At 46.4% G+C, this 15,776-nt stretch overlaps 1 protein-coding gene and 1 non-coding gene across 3 annotated transcripts in view; both read left to right on the top strand.

The window, feature by feature from the left end:
- TBC1D2B (TBC1 domain family member 2B) overlaps positions 1-15,776 on the top strand; it is a 111,322-nt gene that overhangs the window by 61,290 nt on the left and 34,256 nt on the right. The window lies entirely within an intron of this gene.
- On the top strand, positions 769-884 carry LOC134938738 (U5 spliceosomal RNA). The gene has a single exon (XR_010181232.1). It is a non-coding gene; the product is annotated as a U5 spliceosomal RNA (small nuclear RNA).

Raw genomic sequence — 15,776 nt, 5'->3', positions numbered from 1 at the left:
CGCAGACGCTCACTAACAGCGTTAACATGGTGACAACCGGGCCGCTGCTCCGTCCAGCCGCCCAGCACCGCAGATTAATACCAGCCTCCCTGCAAGCCTCACTGCAAGTCTTCCCGGCCTTTCCTGAGAAGACACAGCGTTACAGGGGGGAAGGGGGGCGGTGGAATCTGGCGGCTCACTGCGGAAAGGGTATGTAAAATACCTATATAAACAGCAGTTATGTAGCTATATGTGACAGTAAATAATGCAGACATGTATTATAACCTGTCCTGTGATATGAGCCTAATCATGTATAACTGTGAGATTATCACTGTATAATAGGCTATTGAGCCTATATTATTGCTGTATAATAGGCTATTGAGCCTATATTAATGTATATGATTATCACTGTATAATAGGCTATTGAGCCTATATTAATGCTGTATAATAGGCTATAGAGCATATATTAATGTCTGTAATTATCATAGGCTATTGAACCTATATATATATATATATATATATATATATATATTTATTCATAGAGCATGTGTTGTACCCATACTGTGATTATAAGAGGCTATATTAACACGGAACAATTGTAACTTGTTCTGTGATTATCACAGTCAGCATGGCAAAGGGGCCATTTTAACCATGCTTCCTGTTGTTTTTCCAGTTTGTAATTCTGGAACATTCCTGCCCTACATCTCTAAGCCACCAGAGGCGCAGGGGTGTTAGTGGGAATTTGGTTCGGGTTTCACATGCCCATGTGAACTGCTTTTCACATAAAGAATACTCTGGTTTCTCTTCAGATCGAATAAATCTTTCGCTTTTTACTACAGATTTCCGTAGAGAGAAACAACCATGAGTTTCATATATATATATGACACATAATAACTTCAATAAGTCGTGCAAGTGTCTGTCCGTTGCCTATTGTGGTGTCTGTCTGCATAGCGAGTAAGGCTCTAGCGCAGACTAAAAATAAGTTTAAAGATCCTATGTTAAGCATTGGCAATTCAAATTAAAAGAGCGGTAACATCGGAGTCTCGGAAGTTACTCCGCCAGCTCTAACAAAGGACAGTCTTTCCAAAGGGCCAATTTCCCTTTGGGTACCAGGGTGTTTATTTAACTGGTCTTATAATTTAATGCACGATTCTATGTCAAATCTCACACCGATAACTACGAGTGAGAAGGGTACATTAGACCAGCACTCAGATAGTGCGGGTTTTTTTGACAACCATACATTGCTAAATCCCAGTGAGGCAATGTCTCCATTTTTACAGAGACTGAGAGACTCTAACCACTATTTAATCGTTTCCAAAATGACGCGATCCGCCATTGGTAAATGCGTCTGTGTCAAAAGATACATTGGGGTCACTAGACTCTATGTATGGAAACAATGACGATCAAGAGAAGCTGCAGAGTATATCTGTAAAGCTTCTGCTAACGCCGGTTACTTCGATTCTCACTTTTCATCGTCGCTAGTTTAAGCGCGACAAGGCCAGAGCTTGTTGGTCCTAAATTTGATATTCAGCTATTACCGCATCCAGTATCAAAATGGAAATACTTTGGTCTGGCGTTTAATCCCTTTAGACTTCAGTCTTTTCAAGGCGGTGGTATAAAACAGTCACGCCTTGTAACGACAAGACGCTACAGTCAGCAAGCCAGTGGCTTGATGACCTCTTAGGCCATCTCCATTTTCCAATTGTGGAAGTGCGTCTTTACACGTTACATTGGCGGGGCTTCCAGACATCAACTCATGGATGTCTCTGCTATTTACAGATTAAAGGACAAGACTGCCTCTGTCGAACGGTTTGGCAGGTTGCCATTTAGTCTCTGCTGGTTTCAGCTGTTTTTATATCCAGGCAGTAGTACACCAACAGAGTCAGGGTTACTTATTCCCCTCTGTTTGGGGTAACAAAACCACACAGCTCCGTCGCAGTCTCAATCAGCAAGTCACTTAATGCAGTTTGAAAATGGATTTTCTGCGGTTAGTATTTGCATATTGGAGCCACAAAATTGCATAATTGCACTTGATCTTCACAATGCGTATTTACCCATATCGGTTTGGTCATTACGGGTTCTAGCGTTTGCATAACGCCACAACCAAAACGCCACAACCATTAACCATTTCAGGTCTACCATTTGGCTTCTTGTCAACGCCTCGGGTATTTATCAAAGTGATGTTGGTGAGGATAGCTCATCTCAGAGCCCTGCCAGTGACAATCGTTCCATACTTAGACGATCTGCTCATAAGAACTCTGTCTCAACAGAGTTCCTCTAACTTGCGCTACTAATATATACTGCGGTGGCAGGTCAAGTTCAAAAACAATCGCATCTAATTCCGTCTGAACGACTTCAATTCCTAGGCATGATTATAAATACGGTAAATCAAAGACATTTACCTACTACACCAGCAAGAACAAATGTACATCTAGTAATTAGTGCAAAAGCCACGCACACTAGTGGTACATTGGTGTATTCGCCTGTTACAAATAATGATGTGATTTCAAAGCGCTTTAGTTCGCCGGCCTTCACTCGCTTTTCCCTCAGGGGGGCGAATAGTATATACTCTGGACGAGAGTCTCAGAGGTTGAGGAGTTGTAGTTAAAAGTTCTAAAACGGATTACGACAGATTGCTGTCTATAAATGTCCTGGAACTCCGTGCAATTTACAATGCACTACAGGCTTCGCTTTCAGTCTGGACAAGTGTCAGACAACGCAACGGGAGTTGCATACACAACAACAGTGAAGACCAAGAAGCCGCATGGCAATGCGGCAGGTAGCTCGAATCCTCAATTGCCCAGAACACCATTAGGTGATGTTGTCGACGGGGTTCATTCCGGTAGTGGACATCTGTTAGACAGATGATCTCACCCGTCGGGATTTATATCCTAAAAACTGGGCATTAAATCCAGAGGTGTTTCATATGTGAATCCACAGGTGGAGTTACTCTCAGGTATACATGATGGCATCTCGCCACAATTACAAACGCTCAGTATGTGTACAGAACGACAGTCAACAAGGGCAGTGGCGGTGGAGGGTATCACATTCGTGTGGTCATTCAGCCTCGTGTATCTGGCTCCACAATTTTCAGCTGCTCTCTCCGTTGCTAACACGGATCATAAGACAGTTTGTCACAGTCATACTGGTGATATCTCATGGGTTTCGAAGAGCTTGCGTCTCGAATCTCCAAAGAATACTTGCACACGATCTTGGCCCGCTCATAATACGTCCAACCTGTTACAACAGGGACCGTTCTTTTACCCCTAGTTACCTAGGTACCGCGGCTGCGGTTGACGGGGTGGGGGTTCAGACCACCCTCTTAAGAGAAGAAATAGGGCGTTACAGTATCGGTTATACCAACCATGTTACGAGCTAGGAAGCCGCTTACAGCAGCTCATTATTACAAAATTTTGGTGTGCCTATAGGTGGTGAAGCTCGGAAGTTCCGACATCATCTTTCAAGTTACCCGTATTCTGTTGTTTTACAGACTGGCTGGGATGGAGACCTGCGTTTATCTGCACTGAGGGTACAGGTATCTGTGGGGTCAGGTTATTTTCAAATACCTTTGACTCTATTGCGTCGGTACATACCTTTCTACAAGGTGTCATCAAAGTGCACCCTCCATTTATCCCATCTACAGCGCCAGGCGACAAGTGGGCATTAAGTTTTTCACTTGGAAAACATTTTTCTTCTAGCCTTGGCTTCGCCAAGGGTTTTGTTTTCATATTTGGGTGCCTTGTATTCCAAGACACCGTATTTGAGTTTTCTCATGACAAAGCAGAAATTCGGACCAATTCCGATTTCTTTTTCTTCACATCAATACACCAATAGGGGTTCCTGTGTTGACAGCACATTCTAGAATTCTGAATGTGGTACACGCATTACGCGTCTATATGTACCGAACGTCTACAGTACGTAATACGGATACGTTGCTTGTTCTCTATAATGCTGCCAACTGGGGTTAGCCAGTTTTCTCAGCAGACATTATCCAGTTGGATAACAATGACTACAAGTCAGGCTTACTTTAAGGCTAAGTTACAGTCGCCTACGTAAGTAATAGCACATCCCACAGGTTCTGTGGGAATGTCAAGACCAGCTGGTCGTGGAGCGTCTACGACGCGGCTACATAGCATTCAGTGCACACGTTTGTGCGCGTTTACACGTTATAAGACAGTTGCGGCATCAGCATCTAGCTTTGGCTGCCTACTGTTACAAGTGTCAAACAGCTCTCCCGCCCACGAGGGAAGCTTTGGTACGTCCCAAGAGTACTCCAGTGACCCCTAGTGGATGAAAAAGAAAATAGGATTTTGGTACTTACCAGGTAAATCCTTTTCTTTGAATCCATAGGGGGCACTGGACGCCCACCCAGAGCAGTTTTACCTGGGTTGTTTTAAGCTCAGAGGAGCTTAGGGTAACACGGTTTACCTGGTTTGTATTAAGCTCAGAGGAGCTTATGGTAACACATTTTCACCGATTGGTTCAAACTATAAAGGTCTATCGGTTATGCTGTCAACTGTTTAGTTGACATTAACGTTATGGGTCAACTTTGTTGTTGTCCGTTATGTTATAGGAATTCTCCATTGTCAACCTCTCTATTGTAGTTCGCTCAGTAAAAACACTGGGTTCGTACACTGAGGTACTCTGGGATATGGAGGGGTGGAGAGTTCTAAATTTAAATATTCAGTGCCTTTGTTCTGCTACGCCGTCCATATCCCAAGAGTACTCCAGTGCCCCCTATGGATTCAAAGAAAAGGATTTACCTGGTAAGTACCAAAATCCTATTTTCTGTTATTCATAGGCGATGATTGAGCAGGGGAGGTGGGGAAAATTCTACTACCCTACATTCCTGTTCAGACATCTAAGGTGGAAAGGCGGTTATGTGAACTTGTATCAGTTCATCTACATAGAAATCAATGGTCTTTGTGTGTCTTCACTATACTACAGTTAAAAGGGTAAATTTAAAAATACTAACACCTGTGTACACACAACCAAACTGTTTTGCAACGAGTGATAGTATAATCAAAATGGACTTAATGTTTTCTTAAATATACTTTAATTGGTTAAATATTTTGCTCACTTGATCTCTCTGACTTGCAACTTCTCACTGTGCTATAAACAGGTATTTAGCATTATCAGTAAGTTTCTGTACCCTAAAGCTGGCAACTAAAAGGAGGACAACAGGATTAGCGAATGGCCGAATTGGACGAGACAGACTATCCAGCTTACATAAGTGCCTGTCTGCATACAGGCCAATGGCAGTTTCTTTCCAGTCGCAGCTTTGACTGGTATTTTTGAGGCTCCAAGGGTTACAATACCAATCCGGTTCCGAGATATTTATTCTATATTTCTCATACGTCCTAGAGGATGCTGGGGATGCTTCAAGAACCATGGGGTATAGACAGGATCCGCAGGAGACATGGGCACTTTAAGACTTTAAAAGGGGTGTGAACTGGCTCCTCCCTCTATGCCCCTCCTCCAGACTCCAGTTAGATTCTGTGCCCAGTGAGACTGGATGCACACTGAGGAGCTCTCAGTTTCTCAGAAAAAATACTTTTTGTTATGTTTATTATTTTCAGGGAGACCTGCTGGCAACAGGCTCCCTGCATCGTGGGACTGAGGGGAGAGAAGCAGACCTACTTCTGTGAGTTTCAAGGCTCTGCTTCTTAGGCTACTGGACACCATTAGCTCCAGAGGGTCTGATCGCTAGGTACGCCTAGATGCTCGTTCCCGGAGCCGCGCCGTCAACCCCCTTGCAGAGCCAGAAGTCAGAAGCCGGGTGAGTAGAAGAAGATCAGAAGACTTCAGTGATGGCAGAAGATTTCAGTGACTGCTTTTGAGGTACCGCGCAGCGGGCGCGCTGCGCGCCATGCTTCCACATACAAAACGGCACTGCAGGGCGCAGGGGGGGGGGGGCCCTGGGCAGCATAAAACCTCAAATAGCGACGGGCACAAGTGTATACAGTGCCTGGGCACTAAATACAGACCCCCATCAGTATAAATATGTAAAAATAAGCGGGACTGAAGCGCGCCATTAAGGGGGCGTGGCTTAGCCCTCACAGCTCTGACCAGCGCCATTTTCTCTTCACAGCTGCAGAGACGCTGAGCCTGGCCTCCCACACTACTGTACAAGTAACAGGTTGCAAAACGGGGGGGGGGGGGGATGGGGGATGGGGGGGCACAAGTGATTTGGTGTTATTTTATTGAATTTAAAAGTGCTAACAGGTCTGGACAGTATATTACTCGCTTCAGAACCGGGATAGGCGCTGGGTTGTGAGCTGGCAGAACTCCCACTGTGTTTCTCTAACAGGCTTTGCTGTGGGTCTGTCTCCTATAGCCCCAGTGTGGTTGTGGGTGTCGGTACGCGTGTGTCGACATGTCTGAGGCTGAGTGCTCTTCCCAGGAGGAGGCTGGAGTGGGGACAGAAAAGGCAGTGGGAGTGACCGTGTCGGCACCGCCGATGGCTGATTGGGTAAATATGTTGAGTGTTTTGAATGCAAATGTGGCTCGGTTGACTAAGAGCTTAGATAAATCTGAGTCTAAGAACCAGACATGGAGGAAATCCATGGAGGATGCATTGTCGCAAGCTTATACCTGAGTCACAGAAACGTGCATTTACCCAGATACAGATACCGACACGGACTCTGATTCCAGTGTCGACTATAGTGATGCCAGATTGATCCTAAACTGGCTAAGAGTATGCAGTACATGATTGTGGCGATAAAAAGACGTATTACATGTCACGGAGGACCCTGCTGTTCCTGATACAAGGGTCTGTATGTTTAAAGGAAAGAAACCTGAGGTAACGTTTCCTCCCTCTCATGAACTAAACGCTCTTTTTGAAAAGGCTTGGGAAAATCCTGACAAGAAGGTACAGGTTCCCAAAAGAATTCCAGTGGCATATCCGTTCCCCTCTGGGGACAGGGAAAAGTTGGAGTCAACCCCCACAGTGGACAAAGCTTTATCGCATCTGTCCAAAAAGGTAGCGCTTCCGTCTCCTGACACGGCAGCCCTAAAGGATCCTGCAGATCGTAAGCAGGAAAATACACTAAAATCCATTTGTCACTACAGGTTCGCTACTCAGGCCTGCCGTTGCTTCGGCATGGGTGAGTAGCGCTATTGAAAAGTGGGCAGATAACTTGTCATCTGAGATAGATACCCTGGACAGGGATAGCGTGCTTTTTACTCTGGGTCATATCAGGGATGCTGCAGCATATTTAAAAGAAGCTGCAAGGGATATTGGCCTTTTGGGATCAAGGGCCAATGCCATGGCAGTCTCGGCTAGGAGGGCATTGTGGATTCATCAATGGAATGCTGATACTGACTCTAAGAAGACTATGGAGTCTCTACCATTTAACGGTAGTGTCTTGTTTGGCGACGGCCTCACTGACCTGGTATCTACGGCTACCGCGGGTAAGTCGTCATTTTTACCTTATGTTCTTGCACAACAAAAGAAAACGCCCCACTATCGGATGCAGTCCTTTCGGCCCAATAAATACAAAAAAGGACGAGGGTCCTCCTTCCTTGCTGCGAGAGGAAGAGGAAAGGGAAAAAGGTCACAGGCTGTGCAAGTTCCCAACAACAGAAGTCCTCTCCGGCTTCTGTTAAATCCACTGGGGCTCCTCTGCGGGAGTCTGCACCAGTGGGGGCACGTCTCAAACTCTTCAGTCAGGTCTGGGTTCACTCGGCCCTGGATCCTTGGATATTAGAAATAGTAACCCAAGGGTACAAATTAGAGTTTCAAGACGTGCCCCCTCACCGATTTTTCAAATCGGCCTTGCCAGCTTCTCTTCCAGAAAGGGAGGTAGTATGCGCTGTAATACTAAAGCTGTGTCAAAATCATGTCATTGTCACGGTACCCCCGTCACAACAGGGGGAGGGCTTTTATTCGAGTCTGTTCGTGGTACCGAAGCCGGATGGCTTAGTCAGACCGATTCTGAACCTAAAATCCCTCAATTTCTTTCTAAAAAAATTCAAATTCAAGATGGAATCTCTCCGAGCAGTGGTCTCCAGTCTGGAGGAGGGGGATTTTATGGTGTCGGTCGACATAAAGGATGCCTACTTGTGGAGGATATATCCTCCACATCAGGCTTACCTGAGGTATGCTGTTCAGGATTGTCATTACCAATTTCAGACGTTACTGTTTAGTCTATCCACGGGTCAGATGATTTTCACCAAGGTTATGGCGGAAATGATGGTTCTCCTGCGCAAGCAGGGAATCACAATTATCCCATACTTGGACGATCTCCTCATAAAGGCGAGAGCAAGGAGCAATTGCTGAAAAACGTTGCGCTCTCACTGACGATTCTGCAACAACATGGTTGACTCCTAAACTTGCCAAAATCACAGTTGGTACCGACGACACGGCTGTCGTTCCTGGGTATGATTCTGAATACAGAATTACAGAGTGTTTCTTCCAGTGGAAAAGGCTCTGGAAATACAGAACATGGTAAAACAGATTCTGAAATCTGCAAGAGTGTCGATTCTCCAGTGCAGTATGGCAGGTTCCATGCCAGGGTGTTTCAGTGGGACCTGTTGGACAAGTGGTCCCGGTCTCACCTGGACATGCACCGGAAAATAATCCTATCTTCCAAGAAAAGTATCTCCCTCCTATGGTGGCTGCACAGTTCTCACCTTCTGGAGGGACGCAGGTTCGGAATTCAGGATTGGATCCTGGTGACCACAGATGCAAGTCTCCGAGACTGGGGAGCAGTCACACAGGGGGGAATTTTTAGGGAAAATGGTCAAGCCAGGAAGCTTGTCTGCACATAAACATTCTGGAATTAAGGGCCATTTACAACGGCATTCTGCAAGCGGAACATCTTCTTCGCGGTCTGCCCGTCTTGATTCAGTCAGACAACATAACAGCAGTGGCGTACATAAACCGCCAGGACGGAACAAAGATCAGAGCGGCAATGGCCGAGGCCACGAAAGTTCTTCGCTGGGCGGAGAGACATGCAAGCGCTCTGTCAGCAGTCTTCATTCCAGGAGTGGACAACTGGGAAGCAGACTTCCCCAGCAGACACGATCTCCATCCAGGAGAGTGGGGTCTTCATCAAGAGGTCTTTGCAGAAGTGACAAGTCGTTGGGGAATTCCTCAAATAGACATGATGGCGTCCCGCCTCAACAAGAAACGTCAGAGATATTGTTTCAGGTCGAGGGACCCTCAAGCAATAGCGGTGGACGCCCTAGTGACACCGTGGGTGTTTCCGTCGGTCTATGTGTTCCCTCCACTTCCACTCATTCCAAATGTGATAAAGATTATAAGAAGAACAAGGGTTCAGGCGATACTCATTGTTCCAGTTTCCAGAGTTGCTCATAGAAGATCGCTGGCCTCTTCCTCTACGGGAGGTCCTGTTACAACAAGGACCGTGCGTGTATCAAGACTTACCGCGGCTGCATTTGATGGCATGGTGGTTGAACGCCAAATCCTAGCCTGGAAGGGTACTCCCAGTGAAGTCATTCCCACACTTCTTCAGGCTAGAAAAGAAGTAACAGCAAAGCATTACCACCGTATTTGGAGGAAATGTGTGTCTTGGTGTGAATCCAAGACGGCTCCTACGGAAGAATTTCAGCTGGGGCGTTTGCTCCATTTTTTGCAAGCAGGTGTGGATGCGGGCCTAAAGTTGGGCTCCATTAAAGTACAAATTTCAGCCTTGTCAATCTTCTTTCAGAAAGAATTGGCCTCCCTTCCAGAAGTTCAGACCTTCGTGAAAGGCGTGCTGCACATCCAACCTCCATTTGTGCCCCCAGTGGCACCGTGGGATCTTAATGTGGTATTGCTGTTCCTGCAATCTCATTGGTTTGAACCTTTACGTAAGGCTGAGTTAAAATTCCTTACTTGGAAAGTAGTCATGTTGTTGGCCTTGGCATCCGCAAGGCGGTTGTCTGAAATGGCGGCTTTGTCTCACAAAAGCCCCTATTTCTCATACGTCCTAGAGGATGCTGGGGACGACATCAAGACCATGGTATAGACGGGATCCGCAGGAGACATGGGCACTCCAAAGACTTTTCATTGGGTGTGAACTGGCTCCTCCCTCTATGCCCCTCCTCCAGACCTCGGTTTTAGAAATTTGCCCAGGTCGACTGGATGCACTCTGAGGAGCTCTACTGAAAAGACTTATGTTAGGTTTTTTATTTTCAGGGAGATCTGCTGGCATCAGACTCCCTGCTTCGTGGGACTGAGGGGGCAGAAGCAGAACCAACTTCCTCAGAGTTTCATGGCTCTGCTTCTGGCTGACAGGACACCATTACCTCCTGAAGGGAACTGAACGCTAGCCGTATCTAGATGCTCACTCCCAAAGCACGCCGTCACCCCCCTCACAAAGTCAGAAGACAGGTGAGTATAAGAAGAATGATCTTCTATCAAGTAAGTGACGGCTGAGGTGCGGCGCAGCTGGCAGGAGCGCAGCGCGCCATTACTGCCCACACACACAGGCACTACAGGGTGCAGGGCGCGGGGGGGCGCCCTGGGCAGCAAGAAAAATAACCTCAAACTGGCTAAAAGGGGGCATAAGTTGCCGCTGGCACAGCCCTACCCCCGCCAGTATAAATATTACAGTGTTTGTATGAGTGTAAGGACGCACCATTGTGGGGTCGGAGCTTCTTCCTCAGGCAGCCAGCACACTACTCAGCACCAGTTTCTCTCCTCAGGCTGCAGAGAACACGCTGGTCCTCTCCTCCACTTCTGACAAGTACAGGGTGCTATTAAGGGGGGCACAAAGCGATTGTGGTGCATTTGTGTATATTCCTATTTAAAAAGCGCTGTTAGGCTGTGGACATGCTGTGTTCACAGGAAATACTGGCGCTGGGATTGTGAACTGGCTGCTCCTATCCTGTGTCCCTCTGACAGATTTTACTGTGGGTCTGTCCCCAAAATAAGTCCCAGAGTGTCTGTTGGTGTGCTGTACACGTGTGAGGCAGGAAGTTCCTCCCCGGAGGAAGCCATTTTAGGGACACAGAGTTGTAATGTGGTGGCGCTACCGGCACACCAAGAGCCTGCATGGGTGAAAGAGATACGTGACAGTATGCATCTGATTAACCGTAGACCAGATAAGTCTGAATCTAAGGCTGCATGCTGGAGAAAATCTGTGGAAGATGTGATTTTTCAGGATGCTGTTATTCCTTATGCGGGCGGCCCCTCTGGGTCACATAAGAGACCATTTGCAAATGTTGTAAACACTGATACCGACACGGATTCTGACTCTTGTGTCGACGATAGTGAATCCAGAGAGATGGATCATAAATTTGCAAAAAAATATACAATATATGATTGTGGCTATAAGGGACGTGTTGGAGGTTACAGAAACCACTCCTGTACCTCAGGAGAAGGCGTGTTTATGTAAGGAAAAGAAGTCCAAAGTCACGATCCCCCCCTTCACACGAACTAAATGCTCTTATAGACAACAAACAAAATTGGGCGCTAGTGATTGTATTGGATGATAGCCGCACACTCCTAGGGCCCGGTTTTTCTGACCCCAATTAAATATATCGGGAAAAAAATGGAACTGCGCATATCATCCAAAAATGAGACATTTATTCAATAGCATAGTAAAACATAAAAAGATTAAAAGGAAAAAATTCCCCCAATTACCGGCCGGTAAGCACAATAAAATTACTGTTCAGTATTCATATCATACAATAAGCCCATGTATCACAGTATTATACTTTCAACCACCTAGAAACAATGGTCTAATTCTTGCATCCATTCACAGGTGACTACTATAACACAGCAGGCGTCCCTGCAATGTTACATGTATAATAGATTGTCCGTGGGACTATTTCAATAAGCAGTAAAAATATATTTATCCTTCACTTGTTCTACCCCTGCACAACCGGGGTTTATTTATGGAATAGCAGCAATGTCCCATGGGTTAACTGATGCAAAGACAAAACAGCAGTGTGAGCTTATATTTGTTAGTCTTTTTTAAGAAGCAGAAATGATTGTTAATAGGCAGTCTCTGATAGCAGGCAATTAGTACAACACACAGATCTGGGAGCGAATTCCCTAATCCCCTTAGCACTGGGGTCCGAGTGTCAAGATGTTAGTATAGCATTATGCAGTTGCTAATACCACAAGCAATTTTGTGCCCACAGAGATGTCCTATTCAACAGTTGAGCCGGCCGGCTATAGACTCACGGTCATCCACAACGGATGCAAGAATTAGACCATTGTTTCTAGGTGGTTGAAAGTATAATACTGTGATATATGGGCTTATTGTATGATATGAATACTGAACAGTAATTTTATTGTGCTTACCGGCCGGTAATTGGGGGAATTTTTTCCTTTTAATCTTTTTATGTTTTACTATGCTATTGAATAAATGTCTCATTTTTGGATGATATGCGCAGTTCCATTTTTTTCTTTTTTTTTCCGAACTAAATGCTCTGTTTTTGAAGGGATGTGGGTGAATCCTGATAAAAGATTTCGTATTCCCAAAAGGATTCACATAGCTTACCCTTTCCCTGATAAGGACAGGAACAAGTGGGAGTCACCCCCTGTGTTACAGTGCACTTTCCAGGTTGACAAAGAAGGTAATTCTCCCTGCTCCTGGCACGGCTTCTCTTACAGAGCCGGCAGACCGCAAAATGGAAACGACATTGATATCCATTTATGTTACCAATGGTACACTGATTAGGCCCACTATTGCCTGCGCATTGGTGAGTCGCGCTATTGAAAAGTGGTTAGAAAGCGTGTCATCAGAAATTGACACGATTGATAAAGATGAGATACTTCTTAAGTTAGGGAATATCAAGGAAGCTGCCGCCTACATGCTGGAAGCAATGAAGGATATTGGACTCTTGAGTTCACAGTCCGCTACCATAGCAGTATCGGCTAGGCGGGCGTTGTGGATTCGCCAGTGGAACGCGGATGCAGATTCCAAAAGAAACATGGAGGCTCTCCCATATAAAGGTGAGGCCTTATTTGGCGATGGCCTGGATGCATTAGTCTCGGCGGCTACCGCAGGTAAGTCGACATTTTTGCCCTCTGCGCCTGCACCGGCAAAAAAGACCTATCACCTGCAAATGCAGTCCTTTCGGCCCAATAAATACAAAAAGACGAGAGGTTCCCCCTTCTTTGCAGAAAGGGGAAGGAGAAAGAAGCCCACAGCAGCTCCAGGTTCCCAAGAGCAGAAGTCTACCCCTACTTCTGCCAAATCCCTAGCATGACGCTGGAGCTCCCTTGCGGGAGGCCGCTCGGTGGGGGAACGTCTCAGACTCTTCAGCCAGGATTGGATTCTGTCTGGCCTGGATCCCTGGGTCTTGCAAATAGTATCCCAGGGGTACAAGCTGGAGTTTCAAGACGTTCCCCCATGCCGATTTTTCAAATCGACCTTGCCAGTTTCTCCGTCAGAAAGAGAAGCAGTAACAGCGGCAATCCAAATATTATGTCAAGACCAGGTCATAGTCCTGGTACCGGTGTCACAACAAGGGAGGGGTTATTATTCATGCCTCTTTGTGGTTCCGAAGCCGGACGGCTCGGTCAGACCGATCCTAAATCTAAAGAATCTGAATGGTTACCTAAGAAGGTTCAAGTTCAAGATGGAATCACTTCAGGCAGTGATTGCCAGTCTGGAGGAGGGGTACTACTTGGTGTCGGTGGACATAAAGGATGCTTACTTGCATGTTCCCATTTATCCTCCTCACCAGGTTTAACTGAGATTCGCGGTTCAGGATTGCCATTACCAATTCCAGACGTTACCTTTCGGTCTCTCCATGGCGCCGAGGGTATTCAACAAGGTGATGGCAGAGATGATGGTTCTCCTTCGTCAGAAATGAGTCAATATAATTCCTTATCTGGACGACCTCCTGATAAAGGCGAGATCCAGGGAGCAGTTGTTACAAAACATATCACTCTCTCTGTCAATACTCCAACAACACGGGTGGATCATAAATTACCCAAAGTCACAGTTGAAACCGACAACAAGGTTGTCTTTCCTCGGGATGATTCTGGACACAGAAGTTCAGAGAGTATTTCTTCCGCTGGAAAAGGCTCTGGAAATCCAGAAAATGGTAAAACAGATATTGAAGCAATCAAGTGTGTTGATCCATCAGTGCATTCGGTTGTTGGGGAAGATGGTCGCGGCCTACGAGGCCATACAGTTTGGCAGGTTCCATGCCAGAGTATTCCAGTGGGACCTGTTGGACAAGTGGTCGGGGTCACACCTACACATGCACAGAAAGATAATCCTGTCGTCAAAAACCAGGATTTCGCTCCTGTGGTGGTTACACAGCTCTCACCTACTAGAGGGACGCAGGTTCGGGATGCAAGTCTCCTAGGCTGGGGAGCAGTCTTTCTCAGGGAGAAAACTTCCAGAGACGTTGGTCACAACAGGAAACCTGCCTTCACATAAACCTTCTGGAGCTAAGAGCCATTTACAACGGCCTTCAACAAGCGGTACATCTTCTTCAAGACCGTCCCGTGCAGATCCAGGCGGACAATGCAACAGCATACATAAACAGGCAGGGCGGAACGAAAAGCAGAGCGGCAATGGCAGAGGCGTCAAAAATCCTCCGCTGGGCAGAAAAACATCTACAAGCTCTGTCGGCAATATTCATTCCGGGAGTAGACAACTGGGAAGTAGACTCCTCAGCAGACACGATCTCCATCCAGGAGAGTGGGTCCTCCACCAAGAAGTCTTCGCAGAGGTGACAAGTCTTTGGGGAGTTCCTCAAATAGACATGATTGCGTCTCGTCTCAACAAGAAGCTTTAGAGATACTGTTCCAGGTCGAGAGACCCTCAAGCATTAGCAGTGGATGCACTGGTGACCCAGTGGGTGTTTCCGTCAGTGTATGTCTTCCCTTCACTTCCGCTGATCCCAAAAGTACTTAGGATCATAAGAAAAACAAGGGTTCGAGCAATCATCATTGCCCCAGACTGGCCAAGGAGAGCTTGGTACCCAGATCTTCAGCAGTTACTCATAGGAGATCCTCGGCCTCTTCCTCCTCGAGAGGACCTGCTGCAGCAGGGGCCTTGTGTGTACCAAGACTTACCGCGGCTACATTTGACGGCATGGCTGTTGAGCGCCGTATCCTAGCCAGGAAGGGTATTCCCGAGGAGGTCATCCCCATCCTTATTCAGGCCAGAAAGGGAGTAACGTCGAAACATTACCACCGTATTTGGAGAAAATATGTATCTTGGTGTGAATCCAAGAAAGCTCCTACAGAAGAGTTTCATTTAGGACATTTTCTCCATTTTTTGCAGGATGGTGTGGAGGCGGGTTCCGATTGCCATCAATCAAGGTCAAGATTTCAGCCTTGTCAGTGTTCTTCCAGAAACAATTGGCCTCTCTTCCAGAGGTTCAGACCTTTGGGAAAGGGGTTCTGCACATCCAGCCTCCATTCGTGCCTCCAGTGGCACCATGGGACCTTAACGTGGTATTGCAGTTCCTTCATTGGTTTGAGCCTCTACAAAAGATAGAGTTGAAGTTTCTCACTTGGAAAGTGGTGATGCTTTTGGCTTTGGCATCCGCAAGGCGGGTGTCTGAATTGGGGGCCTTGTCTCACAAGAGCCCTTACCTGATCTTACATGAAGGTAGGGCAGAGTTGAGGACTCGTCAACATTTTCTTCCGAAGGTGGTTTCATCTTTCCACATAAACCAACCTATTGCAGTGCTAGTAGTTACTGACACATTCACTGATACAAAATCTCTAGATGTGGTTAGAGCTTTGAAAATCTATGTCGCTAGAACGGCTCATATACGGAAAACAGAGGCTCTGTTTGTCCTGTATGCTCACAACTAGATTGGCTGTCCTGCTTCCAAGCAGACTATTGCACGTTGGATTAGAAATACGA

Source organism: Pseudophryne corroboree, chromosome 6, assembly GCF_028390025.1.
Source record: "Pseudophryne corroboree isolate aPseCor3 chromosome 6, aPseCor3.hap2, whole genome shotgun sequence".
In the NCBI taxonomy this organism is placed as follows: Eukaryota; Metazoa; Chordata; class Amphibia; order Anura; family Myobatrachidae; genus Pseudophryne; species Pseudophryne corroboree.
Note: the sequence above shows the minus strand (reverse complement) of the source record. Positions and strands in the feature narration are given on the sequence as shown.